This window comes from Aythya ferina (genome assembly GCF_964211825.1).
Source record: "Aythya ferina genome assembly, chromosome: 3".
Lineage (NCBI taxonomy): Eukaryota > Metazoa > Chordata > Aves > Anseriformes > Anatidae > Aythya > Aythya ferina.
Window position 1 is genome coordinate 3,290,772 of NC_140298.1, and position 25,550 is coordinate 3,316,321.

Below are 25,550 nucleotides of genomic sequence, written 5' to 3' on the forward strand. Positions count from 1 at the left end.
GGTTGTCTCTATTTCTATGCTCTTTAACCTCATTTGTTTACATTAGAAGCCTTCCTAATGTGTTCTGTACATGTGTGCCTGTGGAACAGCATTATTTTCTTCTGCAATATGGAAGCTCGTAGGCACTGCAGTAGGAATTGGATGCAAAAATCTGGGACTGCATCAGATTTAAATGGCTTTGCTTCTAAAACAGATACTGTCTGCCTTCAAACAAATATATGATGTGATGTTATGATATGAAATCTGCAAAGCTGTTGAAAGAAGATACATTTCAAGTGTGTAGTGATAGTGCCTTGAGAACAGGTAAAAAACTAACCGAGATATCCCATATTCCTGTGCATTGTTAAAAATCTTCTGTTTTCCGCAATGCAGAACTTCAATATTTTTCTTTTTTACCTTATGTAAGGCATACCCTTTTAAATACAATCTAGTCTGTCAAGCTCATAGTACATATGGCTTAAAACTGAAAATTGTATTTAGATACAGAATTTTATGCAAATGAACGAACTGCTAGGAATCAATAATGTATTTGTATGTAAACAGAACACATGCATTGCCTAGACTTTTAACCTGATAAATGGCAGATCAGTAATAACCCTTTTTTTTAATAAATACTTCATTTCTTAACTAAGCATTTCACTTGCTGTGAGAACAACATATTTCTTATTTTTTCCCTGCTTGTATACAGGTCTATTAGGATAACATACATGATTAAATCAGCAAATGTCTAATCCATGTGCCAGTACTGTAGTGCTGTTGGTTACAGAGAATTTTTAGTCTTAACAAAGAGGAGTGTTTTTGCCTTTTTAATGTGTTGTTATTGCTACCAGAAATATGTCTATCCCAGACACTTATGCTCTTATTTCTTGCATATTTTTATAGTTTTATGTACCCACATATGCATGCAGAAGTACAAATCACCAACTCACTTGCCATTCTGACCTGTGGTCATGTTCTAGTTCCTATAAAAAACTCACATCTCCCAAGTTGCTTATGGACTCTCAACCAACTTCAAACAAAGTGGTTTACATCCTCAAAAGAAGCTGTAGTATGAATACCTTGGGAATATTGCAGCATCTTCTGTAATGAGCTGGGTAGAAAGCCCAGTGGGTTTGAAAACATTCCCTTTGAGGCTTCATCAGCAAATTAACCTGCTCATTACAGAGAGGTATACTGTACCTGATCCTTAAAGAAAAAAAATATTAATTGGTTGCCAAATTCTTCTAATGTGTATATCCTATTCATTGCAATTCAAGGGAGTTCCATCTAAGAGAAGAATTAAGACCAGCCAGAACTGAAATTCCCTACAGATTTTAAGGTTGGATTTTTTTTAAAAATATAAATCTTTCAATGAAATTTCCATGTTAAACATTTTAAAAGAAAATTCACAATAATATTTTTCTCCAATTTTATTACTGAGTTTGAGAAAGCCAGCTATTTTTTAGAAACCTGAATTTTGAAATAAAAGTATCATTAAAGTGGTTATTCCCAAACCGATGTTTTGATATTGGTGTGTTTTCCAGTTTGAGGTTTTCTTGCAGCATTATCGTGTAAGTTCAGAGAGATACTGGTTTTACCCTATTAGGTACAGCCCAAGAAAATAAAATATAGTTATTCACACATTTCTTCCAGGCAGCAGGCTCTTGGACAGGGTCAGGCTGATTTCTGTGCATTCAGCCAGGGGCTCGCTCCATATCTACCCTGTGCTGGGAAGCGAGGAAGGGTGCACATCCCTGGGAGCAGCCCGCTGTGCTGGGGATGGGGAGATGCCGCCTGTTCTCCGGCCTCGAAGCACAGGAGGCAGGGCCAGGCTTGCAGCTCTGGGAGGGTTTCCTGGGCAGAAGCTCCTTCTCATGAGAGGCTGTGCACATCTTCATCTGGCCCTCTATGCCAAACTGCTTCTTAAAAGGCTTTAAAAATGAGCTTAGCATAAAGTTATGCTTCAGATGACCATATGCAGTGTCAGCTGAGCTTGTGTGGTATAGACAAATGTATGCTTATAGCTGTTAAAAAGCAATTAGCTGTATATACGACTCAAAAATAGTCGATAATAGAAACAATGAAAGCAATGACCATTGCAGCTTATTGTGTAGCTCTTCTTTTCATCTGGGTTTTACAAAGTCTGTCAACTGACTTGGAGACTATCCCTTGAACTGTCTAAAATACAATTAATTCTTAAAATATCATAGGGCTAGTTGAGCCCATCCTGAGCTCTGATTGGTAGAAAATCAATTATTAACCACAAGGGGACAGCTTCTCTCCCAACTCTGCTATGTAAGGACATAGGGAAAAAGAAACAAAAGCAGGATAATTGTTACCTTGAATTGATAGTTTAACTGATTGTGATCAATTCTGAGGTGCTTACTGGTTATGTGAATGCCCTTTAGGTGACTTCATTATCTCAACATATACACTAGAATACTGCAAAAGGTTATGCCTGAAATCGGTGCAAGGATCAAGTATATACATGTGAGATGCACAATATGTTAAGAAATAGATGTAAATAATTCCTGTAGATGAAGGAAGGCACAAGATACTGCAAAATAATAGCTGCAGAGTGATAGATGTGTGTCAAGGCAAATTTAATAATGAAGCTTGGGTGGTGTGTGTACAGACTTATCCACTGCAGGCAAGTGCACAGACTTACCCACTTTCTCCATATAATTTAAAATATTTGTAAACAGCTTTTCTTATAAGTTGAGCAGATGAGAGCCCAGCTTCCACACACTGCCTGTCTGAAAGGCCCTTGGCCCTTGCTGGAGCAACCAGTGCTCAGGGATTAAGAGAGCTCGTGCCTTCGGTCTGTTCAGCTCCTCACTTCTCTCCTGAGAGAGCCATTAAAAGTGTTGGCAGGTGTGGTGATGATGATAAATAATAATGGCAAACATACATTAGGAATTGGACCTGGAACTACCAAATTCAGTTTGTATAGACTAACAAATGGCCATTAGACAGTAATGACCTATGTTTGATCCCACAAAACCACTTCCATTTTCAAATGCCAAGGATAATAAATAAGACTGCAGAAGGCTTCTGAAAGTCAATAAGCTTGGGCTTCATCTTGTCAATAAGGAAGAAAATGCTTAGCCTTCACAGAAAGTATCATGCTGTCTGTGTTAGACTGCTAGCTCAAGTGTCCTTTCTGATACCTCCTACAAGAGAAGACATTTAGTCTCTCAGGTACCTGGGCTTCATAAATTCAGAAGATTTGTCTTACAGCCAGTCAGGTACTGGTGCAGATGGTGAAAAACTGGAGTGTGCCTCCCTTGAGAGGGAACACCAAGGCACTTAGGGCTGGCTTGTCAAAGTAGCCTCATTTGGCTTCCTTGTAGCACAGAGCTAAACAGTTCAGTATGCAGATGGGCTTTTTAACCGTGAACGTGGGTGTTGTGTACTACCCATTTCAGAAACAGAGTGAGTTTGCCCCAAAACCAAACATGCGTGATTTCTGTTTAACGTCCTTGGCCAAACAAGTTTTGTTAGTAATTTCGTATGTGCATGGAAGGAATAGTTTGCAAAAACTGCACATGTAAGTGAATGCATAGGCATGCAAAGAGATCATGCGTAGAACCTGAAACTTACTGGACCAAATAAATACCAAATAAATAGGGTGATCACATGTGTTTTTCCTTATTCTAGCATTTGAGTATAAAACAAACAAACAAACAAAAAACAAAACAACAACAACAACAAAAAAACAGATACAAAATAGTACAAGTAGAGAATGTAGAACGTATATTTTTTACAAACATGAAGGGAAGGCACTGAGTCCTTTTCTAACTATGCTAGACACATGCAACCCATCCACGTGAGAATTATGCTTCAAACAAAATGTGAGATATTACACCTGAACGCATTCCACATGTGCATGCCAGAAAACCTATCTAACACTGAGGGACTTTAAAAGCAGGATATTGATCACAATTATTAGACAGTGTGCCATAGTCCATGTACATGATGTTGCCCATGCTTTTCTTACTTCCCCTCGGTCTCGTACAACATTAACCTTTCTGAGCATATATAAATATATATATATATATGCAATGTCTCATATTTGAAAGATTGTTTGGTCTCAGGAGGGCACTCGAGTGACTTTTGGTGCTGAAAGAGTATGTGACTTGCTTCACACTTTATTTTAATAAAATGTTAAAGCTAGTTGAAGCAAAATATATGTGCCTGCTTGGATACCGAATTATGTTAGTTTAAAATCATACCTTTAGGTAAATAATGTACCTTTTATTTAGAGGAACTTCTGAAAACTCAAAAAATCAAACTACTCTAAAACCTAGTTGCTAAACTGTCTCTTCTTTTGCCTTTAACACAGAAGTAGTATTGGTCTTCCAAATTACGCAATTTGAATACTTTTCTAGATCTCTTTTCAGCTTTTAATATAACCAGTTGTTACAGTGGAGATTTTTAATAAGCAAACAATACATCTCCAATAAAGCAAATTTTATTCTATTTCCTATTTACCCTATTTAAAAGACAAAAGATGAATGAACAATTTGTTAATTCAAAAAACTGCTTATAACATGAACATTTAAACAACTATATAACTGCAAATATGCCATTAAAATAAGTCCAACAATTTAAAAACAATTACAAATCACTTACAATAGTCATCTAATGTATTCTTAAAGGCAAATACAGATTGTATATTTTTCAAATGGATGGAAAAACTATTCCAACCACTTGGTCTCTGAGAAGCAAATGACTGATTGCTTTTCTGGTATTAAACTAGGGGACTGCAAACATTAAAAAAATCACTAGACCTTGAATTATATCAAAATATAATTGGAATAAAATAATTCAGAAGATAATTCAGTCTTGCTACTAATGTCGTTTACACAGATAGCAATGCTAATATTTTTTCCTTTGTTGTAGACTTAGGCAGTTTAACTCTATGGGTGCCAGCCTGACCCCCTGCACCATGGACGGTTTCTATTTAAAGGTCAGCTTTTTGTTTTATTTTTTTTTCCCCCCATAAAACATACTGTATTTTTGTAAGTCTCTACTGCGACATTCAGAAGAATAATGCCTACCTATCCTGCAACACTCAGAAGGAGATTTTCTAAGAGTCTTAGGAATTTAAAGGTCTAAATAAAAACACCTAAGAAACTGTAGGTGCTAAAATACCTTTGAAGAACTAGTTTTTATTCATTGGAGTAATTCTGAATAATTCCTTTAAGGTCATGGAGGTGTTTTCCTGGGTAATTCTGAAGCAAATAAGTTATCCTTCTAGATAACGTATTGCTCTGGGTATATACTTTACTTTTTGAACACCGTTTGTTTCTGTACTCTGCTTTCTGCATCTGTAACAGCTGTGCTATCATCAAACCTGTTTAATATCTAGGCTGATAACAGGAAAAAAAATGAAGTAAGCATAGAAAGCAAAAATAACCACCAACCTTTTCAAATTGGACTAATCATTCAATCTCCAAGCTGATTTGTCCTGGAAAGGTTTTAGTTTCAGAATGTGCTAAGCTATGTGCAAAGCTGCCCTTTGGAATTCACATCCCTTCGAGGAGCTCCAAGTCAGGAACATAAAACTCAGCTTTGCAAAAAGGCTAGTTGCTTTCGAAAACTGTGGCTAACATTTAAAGAACTTTCAGTCAGCAATTTTCCACGCCTGAAGTATAAACAGATGAATAGAAGTTGTTGTAAGACTGAAATATTTACTCACCCTGGTCCTCATTTGGGTCACCTAGAGATCAATGAAAGCATATTGATGTCATGGGAGGCCAAGGTTTTAAACCAATATGTATATGCTATATGCCAGAACACATATAGATCCAAACCCTGCAAACAGGATGCTGTTCTCTCAGCTAAAAAGCCTATGGTTTGTTAGTAAAGGAAGCAGTGACGCTATAGGATTTGTTCTTTTGTTACTGGTGGTAGGCAGTACTTGAGAGGCCTGGTATTATCCTAACAAAACTTCAAGTATTCAGAAGCAGGAGAAACATTGCAGTCACACCTTTTTTGCTCTCTAAGGAAAATTCCAAGAAGAGTTCGAAGGTGGAAAGCCATGCAAACTAAAGTATAGCTTTTAGATAGTAACTTGTGGTTGTACAGCCAGGTCATCAGTAGCTGAAATGGGGCAATTCACGGAAAAGTGATACATGGCATTTTTCCTAGTAACTGCAATCTAGCACCAAGCATTCGGACTAAGAGAAGTGTTGTTTTCTTGAGTCTGTCTCATGACAGCAACCACAAAGGAACTGCAAACCAGTACAAGAAGTTGTCTCCTCGCCTTTGTGTGAGAAGGAGAAGGGCTTCTCTGACAGTAAGAATTCAGTAGGAAACAGAAACCCTTTTCCTGCATGGGGGACGTGTATTGTAGATAACCTGATATGTGTCTGTCAGATGCAGTATTAGTTCCCATTAAGTTCTGAGGAACCATGTCTCTCTTTTGCCCCTTACGATTTCAAGCATGTGTCAAAAGCAACCAAAATTTGCTTATGGTTATGGCAATCTCAGGCTCCTCAATGAAATTCTGTCCCCTCATGAAAAACACTCCTGTGATGGTAAAGAAAGTCTTGGTAACATAAGCCATTAAGGCTCACAGAGCAGAAGGCAAAGAAGAACCCATTATTTATTTGCCATATTTTGTTAATGGGGCCACAGTGCAGAGGTGAAGCTGTAGCAATTTAAACCCTGAATTTTGAATATTTAGCCCTGGCAAAAGAACAGAGTTACTGCACGGAAGTGAGATAGATGAGCTATCTTTTGTTTCCTCTGCGGTGTCCCATATGAGTAAGGGCACACTATCCGCACGGTCAGGAAGGGATGATGCAGTCATAGGGTGGAAGGGAGACTAAGAGGAATGCCAACTCCAAAACCCAAGCCCTGCATTGTCTGAAAAGGTATTCCCATGTTTAACCAGAACATGGCTAATTTAAAATTAGGATTAAAAAACATTTTTTAAACCATGAAAACCCAGCTGACATTTGGACGTAGTTTTTCTTGGCTTGTTTAGACATTGTGTTCTCTCCTTGGTAAATTAGTGGTACAGAGCATGCTTAAGCTGGCTAATTAATTTCAAAAGCAGCGTAGAATTGACTAGCAGGTAATTTAATCTAAAAATAATTACAACTATTGAAATTATTACATTGTTGTTTAATTAATATTAGTTAATATTGTAATTTTCAAAGTCTAAATTATGCTGATTAAAGATTTCTCTCATAAATACCAATAAAATTAATTACAAATTAATTAAATTTGCTAAAAGATTCTCATAATGGACTTCCAGCTATTCTTGATTTTTGCAATAAATAAACAGAAGTATTATTAAGTGGTATATCTTCCTGGGGGAGATATTTAAACATGATATGCATATATTGCAAATGGAGAGATTTCCCATGAAAATAGACATGCTTAATAGCAAAGGCTGTTTTTTTTTGTTTTGTTTTGTTTTCTTTTTTTTCCTTTTCTTTTTCTTCTTCTAGTGAAAAGGGGGGGAAAAAAAAGAGCTCAAAAGCAGCATTTTTGTTTTACTGTTGGCAAGACAAAATGATTTCCATTCTTTCCATTCTGCTCCATCTGAGATTCCGGGACGATTTGTCTACATGTGGCAGTTGTGCTTGCTTCCAGTTGCCATGTCTTACATCATAAAGATCATTTTAGTAAATGAGGGCACTTCTCTACCATTAGATAAAAGAAAACCCAATTTGTTTTCTGGATGTCATAAGATTTGCAGTGGTCATCAGAGACATTTCCTGTGTTGAGGGGAATGATGCCCACATTTACCAAACCGCAGTGACACTGTACTAGTCAGGATAGTGCTTTCCACCAGCTCTACATTTTGTTAGAATGGAAATGGTGGACCAAGTGTGAAAATCTGCATACTTACATCCTACAAAGTATTTACCAATCTTGGTGGTTTCTATTTCTTCCTTGGTCAGTAATATAAGTGTAATATTTAACTACTGAAATGCAGAGCCCTGGTAGTTTTTTTTGCATCTTAAAGACTTTTAGAAAGGATACAAATATTGTAATTTCACTGCTATTGGTGGAGGAAAAAAAAAAGACAAAAATGAAAGAAAAATAAAAAAAAAAAAACAAAAACAGGTGCCATAAAAAGTTGTCTAATATGATAGTTGGGGATAACAAATGTAAAGCTGCATGGGTAACTTTATGCAGGTTTTTCTCAGCTGTTAGAAGTTTACAATCATAATGCTTGCATTAACTCCTGATAGAGGGGAAAAAAACAAAACATACAAACCAAAAAACCCCAGGACTTCCATTCAATGGAAATTCTAATTTTGATAACTTCCTCTACCTAAATTCACACAAAAGCTGCCAATTATCCAAACGTTTAAAAGAGTGAACATCTACAAATAACTTCAATTATAGCAAAATATTTTATTGTTAAAATTGCGCAGCAGTTTGTTTTACAAAATAGAAATGTTTTGTTTTTCTACAATCACTTCCACAACCAACTTCCTTCCTTTTGTGGTGTTGTACCAGAAAACAGGTAATAGCAGAGCTGGTAGCTGATAACAGAGGTGTTAAGACCTGTAATTGAGCTGTAATTTGCACCAGCCTTTTCCCATCTCCTGAATTAGCCACAGTAATTGGGCTACACTTTACGTTATTCACCTGTTGTCCATAAACATTGAAATCTCTTAGAGGAACAGCTAGGTTAAAAAAATGGGGATTTTTTTTTTCTTCCTTTTTTTTCTGCATCTTTTGGGAGTGCTCAAAGGAAATATTTAACCTAGACCTTGTGGGAGTCGCTCTAGTATTAGGCATAGCCATATGTAATTTAAAGTTGAAGTGATAAAATTATTTTGATATATCTCAATGAATCAGAATTATTTCAATTGTTTCCAAACTGATCCAAAATAGTAGCTTGAACACTGAAAATTCCTTGAGTCCATTTAATCTTATAGAAAGTACGCTTACCTTCAGTTTGTAAAAATACCTGTTTTTGGATAGATCCCAGTGAGGCAGAAAGTCATACAGTTGGCTTTTCATTGAATTTAATGATGGGGTGGCTGTAATGGGGGCTAGTTTAAGTTTTATTGGCAGACTTCCCCTAACTAGACTTGATCTCACAGCTTCAGTGTTCTCAAGAACACACTTAACTAATGAAATCTAAAAGAAAGTAGTGTCCATTTAATTTTGATTATATTCTTCATTTTATCTAAAATACATTTTTAATTGTACTATTTCTGGGGACCTAATGAGGGGAAAAACTTGTTTCTGAAAAAATTGAATCACAGCTGTAGTAGTAGATAAGGCTGACGTTCAGTTCTTAGAAAGAGGCAATCAATGTTGAATGTATCAGGTGAGTTCATTTCTCTTGCTCTGCTTTAATAGCTTATAAAGAAGATTGATTAAGTTCTTGTCTGATAGATCAATAATGGAATGAAACTGAGCTTTCCCTCCTTCAAGCACAGGTTTGTCATATGCTGGGGAATGTTGAAACTGAAGAGAAACAGCTATAACTTGGGAAAAAAATAAAATCAAGCCCTGAGATGCTAATGAGTTCCCTCATATCATGTTGCTTACGCAGCATGTAAAACAAAAGCCATGTGATTCACATGGTGTGACCATACAGCTTGGTTTCTTTTTCCATACCGTTCAGCCACGTTCTTCATATCTTTATACCTTGAACAGTTATTTAGACTGGTATAAAGTGTGTAAAATTTTATAGATTCAGCAAACAATGCCTTTTGGGTTTGAATCTGTGATTATGCAAGCTTAAAGAGAGACAACCTCTTAGGTTCCATCCAAGCATGATATTGGATGTTTTTTCTGGTCTTTGGACGCCGTAGAAAATGTGAATTTGGAGGGAGTACATTTCAGTGTGGATTTCTGATGCCCTTACATAGTTTGGGAAGGGCAAGGAGGTATCCCAGTATCTGTCCCTCTGGTCAAACCAGTGCCTTCCTGCTGGTATCTGAACCAGGTGGATTTCTTGTTTGTTTGTTTTCCTTAATGTTGTAGTATTTCATTCCTTCTTGCAGTGCTTTGTAGTTAGTGTTCAAAAGAAACATAACTTGTGGAATATAGAACAATATGAAGATGAAGGGACTTGTAAACTGTAGCATTTGTGACAGTAGGAATATCATATATGTGAGAAATTACAGATGGAGCATAACACCAGCATTTTATTTCCACATATGAGCTTTTCAATATCTATGTCTCATATGGTACCCTGTGATTTTTGTTTACTCTTGTTGCCTTTTAAGATTGTGCCACAAGTCTAGAGGCTCTGGAGGTCTTGAGATGTCAGCTATCTTTACAAAGGAGACATTCTTCTTTAGCATAATATAAGCGACAGAGACAATTTCAGCACTTATCTCATTTAAATAACAGGAAAGCCCAGATATTGCTTGTGTCTGAAAAAAGATAGTCAACACACAGTGTGGAGATACTCAGGATGCTAATTATCTGTAGACGGTGCTAACTACACAAATAGCTGCACAGTTGTGTTGGTTTTATATATAATGTATTTTTTCTTTTAAGTATAGATATTTTAAGAACTTTGTAAACAACACAAAATCAAGAGATAAAAGTTGACAAAAGCCTTCATTATGTGTTGCTTGTATATTCCTGATGCATTGTTACCAGGGTATGGATGCAGCTTTAATGTTATTGATTTATTATCGATTTTTGTTAATACTGAAGTTTGTTGATACAATGTGACAGACTGCTTGTATCAGCTATTTCAATTAAATCTCTAAATGACTGATTGTCTAGACTGTCAACTTCTGTCTCTTCGAGTTAACTTTCACATCTGAAGTCTTGAGTGTTCATCTGCATCAAGTACGTTTGGCCCAGACTTTTCCTAGCCCCAGTGAAAGAGGAAGACGTGGTGAAGGGAGTTGTTTTTCCCTTGGGCCCCTTGGCAGAATCAGGTGTAACCAGGGTGTCTGCTCATGCCTGTTTTCTTTACCAGCTTACAGCTTCCCTCTAGAGGCAATGAGGAAAGGGCAAGGAGCCAGTTGAACATCACGTTTGGGACTGAGACTCCCACAAAGGTACCATGTTTTGCGGTGCTGCCTGTTTTAAAGTCCTTGTTATTACCAATACATTCATGCTAGCAATGTTTGGGAAAGCTTTATGAAATACTATGGAAAAACAAACTCAAAACTCATCTATTCATAAAAGACTTCCTTCCTCTGAGATATTGACAGGTGGTTTTTCCTTCAGACTTAATCCTAAACTTGTCTTGCAACAGCCATTTATTTACCTTTAAAGACAGCTTCATACTTTTTTTTTTTTTTTTTGATTAACTTGAAATAGAGGACTGTTTTTCATGGCTATACATTGTTTGGTTGCATATTATTTTTAAAATTAAAACTGTGATGTTCTTAGATGAATGTTTTTTCCTAATGTTCCAAAAGAAGTGGTTCTTGGTGGAGAAGCTGATCTGTACTGATATTCTGCATAACTGAGAGGGGTAACTGTCCTAAAGATCATGGGGAGAGTAAGAATAAGGTTGGTCATATTCCATCTGTGGGTTTTCAGTTATGGATTTGAATCTGTGTGTGACTGCAGTCTTAATATGGTAATAAAAACAATTCCTGTTCATTCTCTAATCATCATGGTACAAAACCGCTCTGAAGTGCACGCTTCCAAAACAGATTCTACCAATGCGTGCTATCTCACTGTAATTAACGCAGTTTGCTTTGTTGGGAGGCTTCTTTGGGGGGTTGGTGGGGACCAAATTAGGCTTTAGTTTTCAGCCGAATATTGAACACTGTGACAATAATGCCTGTTTCACAGAAATGCAGTTTTCAAAGTTGTTTGTGTTTTCACCAATTGAGCTTGGTTTTGGGTGGTGTAGGTGAGTATGCAGCACTCATGGCTTGTCTCATCCTCAGTGCTTTGGGTGCCAACAGGGCTGCATAAAACTATGAAAGAAGCTCCCCGTAGGACAGTGTATGGGGTGAGACACCCGAGGGAGCAGACTTCAAGTTTGAAGTGAGCGGGGCGTGACCAAATTGTGACATGGCTGTGCTGGGTCTGACTAGTCTACTCTGGACAGGAACCCTTTATGGAAACCTCTAGATTGTCAGTTCCTACCCCTCAGCTTGGTGAGGAACAGGCACTTCTCATCTTCTAGTTGTGATAAACTTAAGTTGAAATGCTTCAGGATGTGTTTTGAATTGGGTAAGACCTTGCTTTGTCGGACGTGCTAGGTTTATTCATAGCTGCTGCTGGCAAGAGTTGTATTTTCAGTGAGGAATAAGGATGTGCCTTCCTCCCCCTTTGTGGGCAAGAAATCATCTACATGTGGGAGGAGTTGTCTGGTTAAGGTTGGTTAAAGGCACAGCTGAATCATGCCCACAGCTAGTGTGGGCCATGAAGTCTACGGGTCTTTCAAGGTGGAGACATGGAAGCAACATCTTCAGTTAATCTCATAGAAACTGATTTCTAATATTCTTTTTGGTGGGTTGTCTTTTTTTTTCCATGCTGCCTTGTACACTCAAAAACAACGCGTCTGTATTTATTTCCATCATCACTTATCTGCACCTCTGTGATTTTTCTGAGGAACCAACCAGAAGCTCCTTGGCTTGCTCTCCTCCAAGGGTGCCCAGCATCCAAGAACTCTTGCCCTGCCTGCCACCTACATAGGAAATGCTGTGACAGAGAGGCCATCTTCATGTTCTTCAGTATTACTGCAGACTCTCAGAAGGGGGTGAAGTGAGGGGAGAGCTGGTGCTTATTTTCTTTGTAACTGCTGATATCCCAGACCATCCTTCAGGTACAGAAGGTCTTCTTGAGATGCCTGCAAGAGAAGAAATACTTCTCCAAGTTGGCAATTCACACTGCAAAGGCCAGCTTGCTTATGTGGACAGATAGGTGAAGAAAGCAGACATTTTTTTTTTTTTTCTTCTTCAATTTTTTTCATCAAAACCATGCATTTCTATGAGTGCAGAGCTAATCCAAGTGTGAGAACACCAGTGTCATGCAAATTAGAGATATGTATTTGCTTTTTGCATTATTTGAAAGCAATCTTAGAATGAATCTGCTAAAAATAAAGAGAAGAGTCTTGAAGGTCCTAAGCAGAGCCTGATTGTTACAATGGTGTCTGAGTGTTTCCAGTATATTGGCTGTGATGTGACTGCAGATATATTTTTATTTTCTCAAATTAGCAGATGAGGAACAATTACTTCCTAATAAAGCATCTCAGAGAGAGTGAGCGATCACATTAAGTGATGAGGTTTAACTTCAGAATCATTCAAAATTCTGTCAAGAACATCAAAGTGCTCTTTATCATTGATTATTTTACTGTTAATTAAAAATTGAAAAGTCAGGTAGAAACTGGTCCTTAAAAAAAATCAAGAATGTTTTAATTTCAACCTTTTCTTGCAAAATCACTTTTACTTTCTTTCTATAAAACTGAGTTATGATTAAGTGCAAAGCTTTAAAAAATTAATAAATTTATTTCATATCTTAAATGAGAATCGTTGATTTGGGGCTAAATCTGAATGGGGCTGACTGCTAGCACAGCATCTGCAATTCTCTCTGTGGGCTTAATGCCTTCTGCCACGCACCCCTTCAGAACACCAGCAGGAGCTGTGGGGCTGAGTTCTTCACCTCTGCAACGTCTTGGATTTGGGGATAGATCTTTTTCTGTTGGAGGCACACTTACAATGAATAGCTTTTATTTTCTGTGGAAATATTTGCATAGTCATCTTGCAGTTCAGTCTAAGAGGAGCTTCTGGCATGCTGATAATTCACTTGAATCGGCAGCCTGTGGTTTTCTTGTACAACTAATTGAAATTAACAATCGGCCAGCTCTTCAATTAGATAGAAAAGGTCACCGGGTTGCAGTCTGGGGAATGGGTCAGGATTTCAGCCTCCAGAAGCTCTGGTAGCATTGAGCGTCCCTTGCCTCACCCGCAGGGGCCCATTACATGTGCAGGGACACCTAACCTGCCCGTGAGCCCCCAGTGCTCCTGCTGGTCACACGCATTGTGTCTGCTTGATACCTCCTGCTCTAAAGGGAGGACCCAGGCCTGATGCAAACGCTTCTGGAGACTGCAGTTATTAATACAGAATGTCAAAACACTAGCCAGGCACGTGCATGAGCTTGGGGCCCCAACACCAGCAGGTGAAGGGCTGCTGTGGCACAGTGCCATGGGGCCCAGGCCTAGCCCCTGCCAGAGGCCCCAGAAACGCAGGTTGGTGCCCGCACTTGCCCCCCTCTGCAGTGCTTCCTTCCACTTCCAGGCCCAGGCGTTTTAAGCTGGTACCACCCACCCGAGTACTAAGAAAGAACAAAAAAGCGGTGTTGAAGTATAACACCACCTGGCCTCAACTGCAGCGAATGACAATCGTGTGCTTAATTTGGGAGGCAGTTATTTGTGGAGAGCCCAGGTCGCTGCGTGGAGCAGAACCTAGCAATGCAGGGTGCATCCCCATGGTGTTAGGCAAATCACAGGAAGATGGCAACATTCGGGCAAGCTTTGCAAGTGAGAGTCCTGAGTGCCAAGCACTGTTTTGTCTTATTACCGAGAAAAGAAGCCTGTAAGAACCATTAATTTTGTACATTAAAAAAAAAAAATAAATAATCTGAAATGGAAAGGCTGGTTTGGAAAGGCAAATGCTAGAAACTCCCAGCAAAGTGCTTGCATCAGCTTTCAGGCAGCTTTGGGTTTCCATTTAAAAGCATTCATAGGTTAGGCTAAGCTATACAACATCAAGCTTTGGCCACACTCTGAGGTTTTATTGAAAGGACACCTCTGCCAGCTTGGAAACGTGACAAGGAAGTTCAGCAATGCATAGTACTAAGGGATGTTTGTAACCTGCATGGCGCTTCCTGAAATGCATGCATGTTTAACTTCGTGCACTCTAAGTAATTCCATTGACTTCACTGAGTGCTCATTTTTGTAAAATTCAGCTTATATGAAAGTCTTGACATTCCTGGCGCGTCAAATGCTTGCTTTTAACAGTTCCTGTGAAATCTAATAGAGATGTACTTTGAACTTCGTGGTTATAATTCCCTGTGTTTAGCTTGTACAACACCATGGATGCTAAAAATGATGGCCAGAGACTTACTGGAGTGAAGGCAAAATGCTGAGAAAAGGCAAGAAAAGTGCCCTTTCTTCCTGGAAAAAGTGTGCTTTCTCTTTTCCAGTAAATGCTATAAGAGGGTTTTTTTTCCTCAAATCCTCTACGACTTCAGCCCAATTCTGCCACCTTTTACTGAACTCCTTTTGGCTTTAATTGAAACAAGGTTGGTCTAGTTGACTTGGTTGGACTTGTGATTTTTTTAATTTTTTTTTTTTTTTTGAAGTTCCATGGCATAAGGTGGCTTATCTGTATAACTCTTAAAACTGAGTCTCCACTGTAAAGTACAGTATGTATTCCTATTTTACATTACGAGTCTGATTCTGTACTCTTTCCATAAGCAAAACCCCTTCTGATGCTACTGGAAGAATCGTTTTGGTGAGCACTGCAGCAGGGCTTGAGCATGGATGCAGAGTGCTTCGGATGGCTGCTGATAAAAGTGACTTGTTTCCTAGTGTGCGGCCTAGCGATAGCCTAGATATGGACGTGAAGCACTTACTAGTCCACTGTTGTACCTACCGTGTGGGATATATCACAACTATTCCTGACCCCGTGTCTGCGGCTACTTTATGCATGAAACACAACACAAAGCTTGGAGGTGTGCATTACATTAAGATAACATTCTTTCAGGGTCACTGAAGGCATCTGGCTGTGCCGTGTATCTCAGGCTACATTCAAGACATTTATCTCATAATAACACGCGTGTGAGTTTGTTTAGTTACCTAATCATAAAGTGGCATTTAAAAATTGTCTTTTCCTATTAGCTGATGAGGTCAGCTAGCTGTAGACGTAGCTGGCTGAGGCTGAAAAATAGGTGGCACCTTTGCAACTGTGGAAGGCCCAGTTGCAGTGGGAAAACATGAGGCTGTATTCTGGACGTGCTGCTGATTTCTGAATGGGCTTTCTATGGGAAATTGTAGGAAAATAGTGCTTTGTCCACAGGATTGTCGAATGGGCCTGGGACCTGCTGGGTGACAGTCCCTGCGTCATTATCAGCAGAGCAGGAGAGCATCTCTGCAGCTAAAGTCCTCTCTTCTCCTGTCACTAAGGTATTATTCCCTTGATCAAAGCCTCATTATTTGGATTTATCCAGACCGTTAATTCTAGGAGAACCTCATGGCCTGTTAAAGAGTCATTTTTTCTGCTTCGAACAGCCTCAGTTAATAGAAGGGGAATGAATCAAGAGTACAAGTGAAAGAACAATGCTGTCGTGTGTCCCTGTCATCCACTTCTAACTCCTTTTCAGGGTCATGTGGAAGAGACCATCATGAGTGTCACACTTCTGTCGTCTTTTTACTCTATCAAAAATTCTTAAAAAACAGAAAGGCAAATCACCAATATTTTAGAAGAGGTATAGCATATGGACCATATGGCACAGAGGAACATAATCAGGATTTGGAAAACAAAAAGTGCGAGTAATCACAAGGAGAACCTTTCTGTTTTTTTGAGTCAGTTCTGCTCTAACTTGTCAAAAGCAGACTTCCTCTTTCTGTTAAGGGGTTAATGGTGCAGCCTTTGGTATTGCAGGTAACAGTCTTGTAAAGAGTCTTAGTCAATGTGTAAATACGGAGAATGGGCAGAAAGTCTGGAGTGCCCCTTCTCCTCGGGGATGGCCCCAGCTGTCCCTGCATGGGTGGCACTGGCACAAGTGTCACTGATGGTGACTGGCAGAGCTTTTTCTCTGGAAGGCGATTGTCCTGGGTATCTGGACAGGGGGAAGGAAACGGTGATGGATGAGAACATTCCTCTGGCAAGAGGGAAGGAAGGTTCAAGAGAGGCCAGGGCACTACGTGTGTGAGGCACCAAGATGTGCCACTGAGTGTGCTGTGTGCAGAGTGCTGGGGTTCGAACCTGAGAGATATGTACAGGGCAAGACAAGAAAAGTGTGAGGTTTTTCCTCTTAAAAAGACAAGATTCAAAGTAGCTTTGTAAATTCATAGTAATCTGTCATGGAAAGGGGTGATTTCATCTGAGAATTCTCTGTTTAGTGAAATGGGATAGGTTTTTGGAAAGCTTTAAAATAGGCTACATTAGAGTTTAGAGCCTTTTAAGATCCTCTCATCCCTAGTTTTGAGATGCATACAGTAGTCATTTTATTCCTGAAGCTTGCACATTTTAGCAACACTAGCTTTTAATTCATTATACAGCAGCATGGAGCTGTTGAGAGAGACATAGCAGCTTGATTCATTTGAAATCGTAGGACAAATAGGCTTTAAAAAGCAAATGCATTCATTCTGACACTAATTATGTGTCTTTCCCACATGTCGTAGTATCTTGTGTCACAAATTGCTCTCATTTGCTACTCAGTGCAAAATGTCTGAGAGACGATGAGTGCAAAACGATATGCTTTAACCAGGTGTAGGGTAGATCTAAAAACTATGGGGAGTCCAGGAGACAGACAAAACAAGGAACTTCACACAAAAGGGATCAAGAGGTATCAATAGGTATTAACTGTTGCTGGATTTTAGGTACAATTTCAACTTTGCAGTATGCAAAATATTTTGCAACAAGCCCAGGAAAGAGCTCCAAAGGCCCTCCTACATCTTTTGTTTGGGGTTGTTAGGGCTCTGAACTCGTAGCAGCGTACGTCTTCTCGTGCAAGGTGCTGATGATTCGACTAACATCTTTTAGGAATACATAGGGTTTTTTGTTTGGTTGCTTGCTTTGCTTTTTATTTTTATTTTTTCCTCCAAAGAATCTGTAGCACTGAATGAATGAAAACATGATTTTTCAATCAATGTGAATACAAAAGACTTCATGTTTTTAAGAGAATTGCGGAACCCTTGTGCTACTGAGGCAGTGCTTGTTGCTAATGGACAAGACTGGTATTGCTCTTCTCTAACTAATCCTGTAACGGTGTCACAGGTTATTTAGTGCCAACTGGTGTTTCTGTGCTCCTCAGGAAAGAGCAGCCTTTCCAGCTCTGAGTAAAACTGAGAGAAATCGTAAGTTAACAAAAACCAACAAGAGCAAAAAGAAATCATTAAAATCAATGATAGCTTGCTTTTCATTCTAAATAAACTGCATCCCCGCTCCCTGCATTAGGCAGAGGCATCCTTGTTATGTCAAAGAGTTGTAAGCAGCAAATGTCTTTTCACCTGTGCTGCCGAACTCAAACCTGGCATGCTTTACACGTAATGCAGTTTGACAGTTCATTTGAAATAAATGTGCCGATAACCCTTAAAAGTGGTAATAAAATACTCTTTGCTCTACTGTACAGATGATTAATACCACTAAAGTAATTAAATTCCATTAGGCTGGGGTTCACATACCCAAGGAATTGGTGCCAGGATTTAGCAGATCTCTAGCGAGGACAAAAGACTAATGCCTTTTAAAGCCATGTTTCACAAGTAAAATCCCAGGAAAGTCTATATTAACTTAGGACATCTGCTTGTTGTGATTGTTTGAGCTATTGATGCATTGGATCATTAGCAGGGTAGTGTGAACTACTGTTTTCCTGTTGACAAGGATCTCTCACCAGGAGCTGCTAGCTTTCTGCAAAGGGAGAAAAGCAAAACAGGGCAGCCAAGCTGGGGCTTGTGCATGGGCTTTGACTTACAGAATTATTGCTAACTGTATAGTCTCTGATGGTAGGAAACAGCATTTTGCCCCCAGCCATTTTTCCCAAGATCAGAGCCAAAGTAACTCCGTCTCCTGCTGTTTTGTAGCTGTAGATTCTTAAAGACTGGCATTATTGTAGTCGATGAACAGTTTGCCCCCTTTCAGATGGCTGCAGTAATGACCCACAGGGGAGGCAGTGGTTAGGCAATGCTGACAATGTGACCAGGTGCTGCAACATAAGCATTTCATTAAATATTGAAGCAATGGTTTTCAGTTACAGTGGCAAAAAGGAAATTTGGTCTATGTCCAAATATGTGGCTATTTTTTTTCTTTCCACCTCTCCTAATCACATTATTTTTTGCATGACCTTTCTCCTGCTAATTAGCTGCCGCCTTGAAAAGCATTGTGGGTAATATATCGAAGGTAATTCAGCATTCCACTTTACACACTGGTAATCATTCTTAATGTATGAATGATTTATTTACGGAATATTTTTTCACGATCTTAAAATATGCAAACAAAAAAATACTATCTGTATTATTACCGTACTTCAGATCTACTCAACAGAATGAAAAGAATTCGGCTTTCTGTTTGAAAGGAAAGGAAACAACAACAACAAAATCACGCTGCAACCTGTGTCATTTCAATGCAAACTACTGTAACCGTGTAGGAAGGGGCGAGTGCCGTGACTGTTGTCAGCAGGCACAAGAGAGGTCTCAAGGCTCATTCTTGTCTTAGATACTTGGGCATGCTGCCTGGTAGGTGTTGTAAAATCGGTTACTCCGTATGAGCACAATAGATGATATTACAAGACGTACAGTGCCTGCTGGTACATGTGGTCATAGATCTGAGCATAGGATCAAAAACCCTTTTGGATAAAAAAAAAAAAAAAGGCAAAAATTCAACTGTCAAAACATAGTCACTCTTTGAATGTGGAAGCACATCTTTAAAACAGAAATTATCAAAACAGAAAGGCATACGCATTCTCCTAGCAGTTTGTGTGTACCTCTTTTCTTTTTTTAAAGCTTCAGAAAAATAGTGTTGGAGGCTTTGAGGGATTTTACTTTTTGTGTGTAATCATTTTCTCAACTTTATAAGAAAATGCTTAGTGTTACAATATTTTAATCTAAATTTATGGTGTGATGCAATACACCACTGAACAGTACAGCTGTGCTATACTATTCATTATGCTTCCTTTGTACTGTATTATCCGGTATTTTTAATTCTTGCTCGTGAAATGATACCTAACATTAAATCACTTATAAGTACAATAATTTTTTAATACAGTCCATACCCTTTTCTGTTCTTCACCCTGTACCAAACACATTTTGATTCAGTAGGAAGTGTTTCTAAAAATGTGATCCTGCATGTCAAAGCTTTTTATAGCATAAAAATTCTTTACAAAAGATTAAGTTGCACAAATGTGCACAAATATTTTTGAACAAATTGTATTCCTGTACTGAGTCCTATATTTTACATAGGTAATGTTATAGATTACCCTAAACGGGTACTGTTTAGGCTACAATTGTATGTGGTCTAATTTCAATTCCTAATATGTTGAGATAATTTTTTTTTTTTTGATTCTTTAAAATCATTTAAACACTAATAGCCTCTTTTCCTTTCTCCTTTCCTTGAAAGGAGCTTTATTCTTTTATGTTTTTCCTTTAAAAGATTTTTTTAGAGAAGCAAACTGCTGCTTAAAAAAGGCAGGGAAATGAGAGATACTACAGTGAGTATGTGTAGTAAAAAAGGAAGTGTCACATCAAGATTTTTTCAGTCCATCAGTTCTTTCTTCAGACTTTTTAGCTAGCGTTGGGATGCTGAAATCTGGGTATAGTCATAAGAAGGAAAAAAGGCAATTGGTTAAAACATCAGGATTATGAAATGCACAAAGCAGCATCTTCTACAGTATTGGAAAGAACAGATAAAACTGGTAGTGTATTAAAATGTTTACAGTGTAAGCATAACAATATTATGCTCATGAAATTGCTATGATTATGTATGTTAAAATATGCCCTTTTGAGAACTGGCCTAGTTCTTAACTTACAAGAGCAAGCTAAAATTGGTGAAGTGTCAACAGTCAAATCAACAGTTATTTCAGTGAGAGATCCTATTTAACTACAGGGATTTGAGAATTGCAGAGAAAATAACATTTGCAGAGGCTGCATTAAAAAATGCAATGAATCCACAGATGAAGTAGCCTCACAGTGGGACAAAAAAAAAGGGGGGGGGAGGAGGGGGGAGGGTGAAAAATGTAGGGTTCAGTTCTTGAAGTAAACCTTCTATGGTAATTATAGAGGTTTTTTATACCAAAAGCTTCACCAAATCTAGCTCATGTCCACCTATTGCAGTGCAGCAGCTACCATTATAAAACAACTTTCACATAATATTAATGTTTTGGCTTTATATTATGCTATTTCATGTTATATTATTTTAACCTTATGTATTATATTATTTTTGGTGATCTAGAGCAAGAGTTTATTTTCAAAATGTGGTTTACCCACCTGCTCTGTACATAAAATCCATTCTGGATTCAGCAAAATAAGGGTTTTCCTTGCCAATTAGGTGATAAGCACTAAAACCTTATTCAGTGCATCACATCGATGTAAGTTGTATGAAAGCCACTGTGTGACCAAAACAAGTAACACTAGCAGTGATTTTTACCCAAATTTTTTGAGTGCCTGTGGTTTGCTCATTTTTCGTCCTTCAAACAATTTAGGGAATGCAAAGATTCAACATCAACTCAATTAGCACTCAGTAGCCAGAAGACTTCTTTTCCATTCCTTCATATAAATATATATAAAAATTTCCTAGGAAGGTGGTAGAGGAAAAGTTGTCTTCTAAACAAATTAGGTGCTCTTTTTAGGGTTCTTTCTCAAGGTATTGGCAGATCAGCAATGGGACTTGAGATACTGTGTGAATATTGTAGAAATGGTTTTGGCTGATCTACTGAAAACTGCAGCAACTTCCTCATCAAAATAAATCGTCATGTCCACCCTGCAGACATCGGTCAGGGCGATCTGTTTTACTTTTTACCAATGGCTTTACTCTTGATCCCTACTAACTCGAGCATTATTGTTAGATCAAGAAGAGGATTTGAGTTGGTCTTTCCTATTAATCTGTATAGAATTTACTGCCCACAACCAGGTGTCTCTTTTAATGGTGGAGCTTTGTTATCTGTGTTGTGGATCTTAAGTTTTTACAAACCATTACCAAGGTATTTGCACAGTAATGGATCAATCACCCCCCTGTCCACCTGTTCAGAATTATCTATCCTTTTAATATATTATTAATGTGTCTGATTTGCAGAGGCTTTTTGTAGCTGTCAGTGTTGTACGCTGAAGGGGGGGAAATAGATGGCTTTTTGGGGAGACGTTCTCCATGAACAAATGTTCTTTCATATTGTTGGATTTAGGAAACAAAAAGATGAAAATTAAACTTTAGACATTAAGGACCAGAACTATTTGTATAGTAATGGGAGGGAGGCAGGAGGAAGGTGGTGGGGAGCAGTGAAGACTAACAATACTGTAAAATGCTGAAGCCTCATCTTGGTTTTAACGTCTCACCTTGCGTTCATGTGCCTTTTTAGCTCTCCTGTAATAAACTTTCAACATTGGTGAGTTATGGATGCGGAGAAACCAAGGGGCTGTTTTTTGTCTCAGGGTGCACGTTTGCCGCTTTGCCATTCTTTTACATTTTCATTCTTCATGCTGATGAGTCAGTACAGATTTATATTACCATGTTATTATGGATAGTATAGACTGAGTCTCCTTGAAAGTAATGGCATGTGATTGCTTACCCCATTACTTTCAATGGGACTAAGTCTATGTCATCCTTAGGGACTCTATCCCATTGAAAGTAATAGTCTGAGACTGCCCACATCGTTACTGTGCTTTAAATTGGATTGAATTTATACTGATCTGTAGAGGCCTGCCACAAAAAGTCTCATTTTTAAGACATAAAGTTGATAAAAGTTTTTTGCTAGTGGTTGGAAAGTTTAACGGAGTGTTTGAAAGTGTGTTTATAATATTAAAAAGATCATTTTATGTTGTTCATAGTCCTTTAGTGCTTGACCTTAACACAATCAAAGGAACCCTCAGTAACACATTTAATGGAGGATTTTTTTTCTTCTACCCTCCTTTAATTGTTTGTCCTTTTTTAAACTTTTCAGAAGACTTGTATCACTTAATGACTTCTGTATTCTGTTCAATAGGACTGTTAATCAGTGTCCTATTATTTTCATATGTCTTTAAAATAGTGACATTAAAATGCATACAAATTATGGTGTTTTGTTGTGAGGGAAATTATACATTGCTATTTCTAATAATGAAAATATATTTTACTTTAAGTGGAAAACATCATTTCCTGAAGGACCAGCACCCCTTTATCCTGTTGACATAGAATTTATTTTATTTTATTTTATTTTTTTGGGGTGCGGGGGGAATAAAATCCTTCAATGAAAAAATAAAGGCATATTCATGTTATGGCCCTCCCTCTGATGCCAGCGTCTGTTAAATTTATTTAAAACAAGAGCTTTACTTCACCCCTTACTAATGTTAGGTGCTAATGTTCCCTTAGAAAATCAAAGTGCATTTTTTATACTTTTACATTGCCATGAAATGCAACCAGATAAAATGAAATCCATTCCAGAAAGATTAATGTTACAATGATAATGCACTGGATGAAACAGAGAGACTAACCCCCTGATTTCTCTTAAAGCCATGATCAGTCCTAAGAAAAGGAAATGTTGACTGATGAAATGAGCAAATTTAGCATAGGAATCAAAAAAGTATATGTGTGTCCTTCCCACAGATGAACATACAGTATAATAGAAATGACACACGTATATCTCTTAACTGCATTCTACCCACTCCCTCTAAATGCAAGCTGTAGAATAAATACACAGTGCACACCCTATTTAATCTATAATGCATCATACAACATCATATGAGAAATGCACCTCTCTTTTTAGGTAATCACCATGACATAATTTATTTCAAAAGAGATCACAGCACCACAGCTGTTACCAGTGATTTAGTAATTGAATCAGCAGCAGCATTTTATACATACTCATATTTATTAAAACCCTTCAGAAGCATTAGAACACATTTCAGCCCTATGGAATGAATGAAAAACAGGTCTTTAAAGGCGCAATATAGACTTTGTTTTATGTTTATTGGAGACTGCAGTATGGTCAGATGTCATAGCCAGTCGCAACTCACTGTAACTCAAGCAAATAAAACATGCATATAGACCTCTACCCACACCTTTATATGCTTTATTTCCTCATCATCATTATTGTAATATTCCATGTCATTTTATCTAATAATCTGAGCATGTATGTGGATAATATGCACGTGCATATTTCTAATGTGCTCCTATATCTGTATCCCTGTGTATCTATTTATTCAGTGCTCATACAGCATTAAGACTGTTGTGATATTTTTCCTTTTATCACTTCACTAACATCTAGAGTTTTCAACTGAAAGAGGGGTTGATTGTCTTATGTGCAGTACCTATGTGAAGAATTGGTTCCTGCTGTGGATTATTTACGTGGCAGGAGGATAACTGGCAGCTAATTGTTTTAAGAGGAGGGTTTCAGTAAAATGTATGAATTTTTACAGTAGGAGTGTGCTGTAGTTGCCCTATGGATGTGAGAAACAGAAGGATTAGGTCATCTGCTTTAAAAAGCAACTTGATGGAGCCAAGAAGTGAACGTGTCCACTATCACCAACTGTATCAACTGGTCAAATAAAACATGTTCTTTCTCCTTGTGAAACCTCCTTCCCTGACATTTTTATACATACTGGGTTTTAAAGAAATATTTTGTGTGTGGATGCAGCAAATGTCAGATTCTGCTCAGCTGGCTTTAATGAATTAGAGGCTTATTTGTAAGCAGTGTGGCAGGGAGGGATTTAAAAGGGGGTGGGATTGGGGGGGAGAGGAGAATGTGGCCTTGCAGTCTGGGAGTTGTCATAACTATCAAAGCTATACAGGCTGCCAGTGATGCATTAAAATGTGAGTGGATGGATGGGGAAGAGGCAGAGTTGTGAAATTCCATCAAAGAGAGGGCGCAATGCTTCAATTTCTGGTAATGATGTCAGGGAAGCTGCTGGAGTGATTCAAAGCAAGTCTTAATGAGTTCATAATGATGGATAAGGAGCATGATCCCAAGTGCTGTGTTTGAGATCTGTTTCAGGAATTTGAGTACACTGGTGTTGGGTTAGACTGGGCCAGAGATGCTAGAAACCACTGCAGTAATCTGAGCTTTGGGGAACTGCAGAAATTGCAAATATGTTCAAAGAGTTCAGGCTTGGGATACCCAGTCTGGGCACTCATAGAAGGTGCTGTTTTCCTGGAAGTGCTGACTGCTCCCCAGAAATCGGGAGCACTAATAGCATTTCTCATTGTGCTCCTAACATCAGAAATATGCAACATCAGGAGCCACTAATAAAAAAGTTAAACCCAGTACTCCATGTGTTAAGGAAGACTGAGGACTACTGAAATTTGGCCTTCAATCCAGAATGAAATACTGTTGTTTGTTTTACAGACTAACACTCCAGTGTATGCATATGTATATGCTTACGCACAGATGTATCGTTTTAGAGTCATCAAAAATTTATTTTCTGCCCTAAATGTGCTATAACTTTACTTACTCTCATAAACTTCTCACAGGGACAAATGCTTCTTGCAACCAGCAGTCACACCCTCTGTGACAGCAGTCATTTCCCAAATATGTGGGGCTGGATCCTGCTGTTCTCATTCTGGAAAGGTGCAGCGTTACTTCACGAGTAATCTGTTCTGAAATGAATGGCCCAAGGTGAAGTAAACTTTTCTAGAGAGAACCAGCATTCACAGTCAGACTACTTCTGAACCAGCCTGTTGCTCTTACCTTAAAACCAATTAAACGCATTCTAATAGTGGCAGAGGTATATTCTCTTCTCCTTTGTGCAGACCTG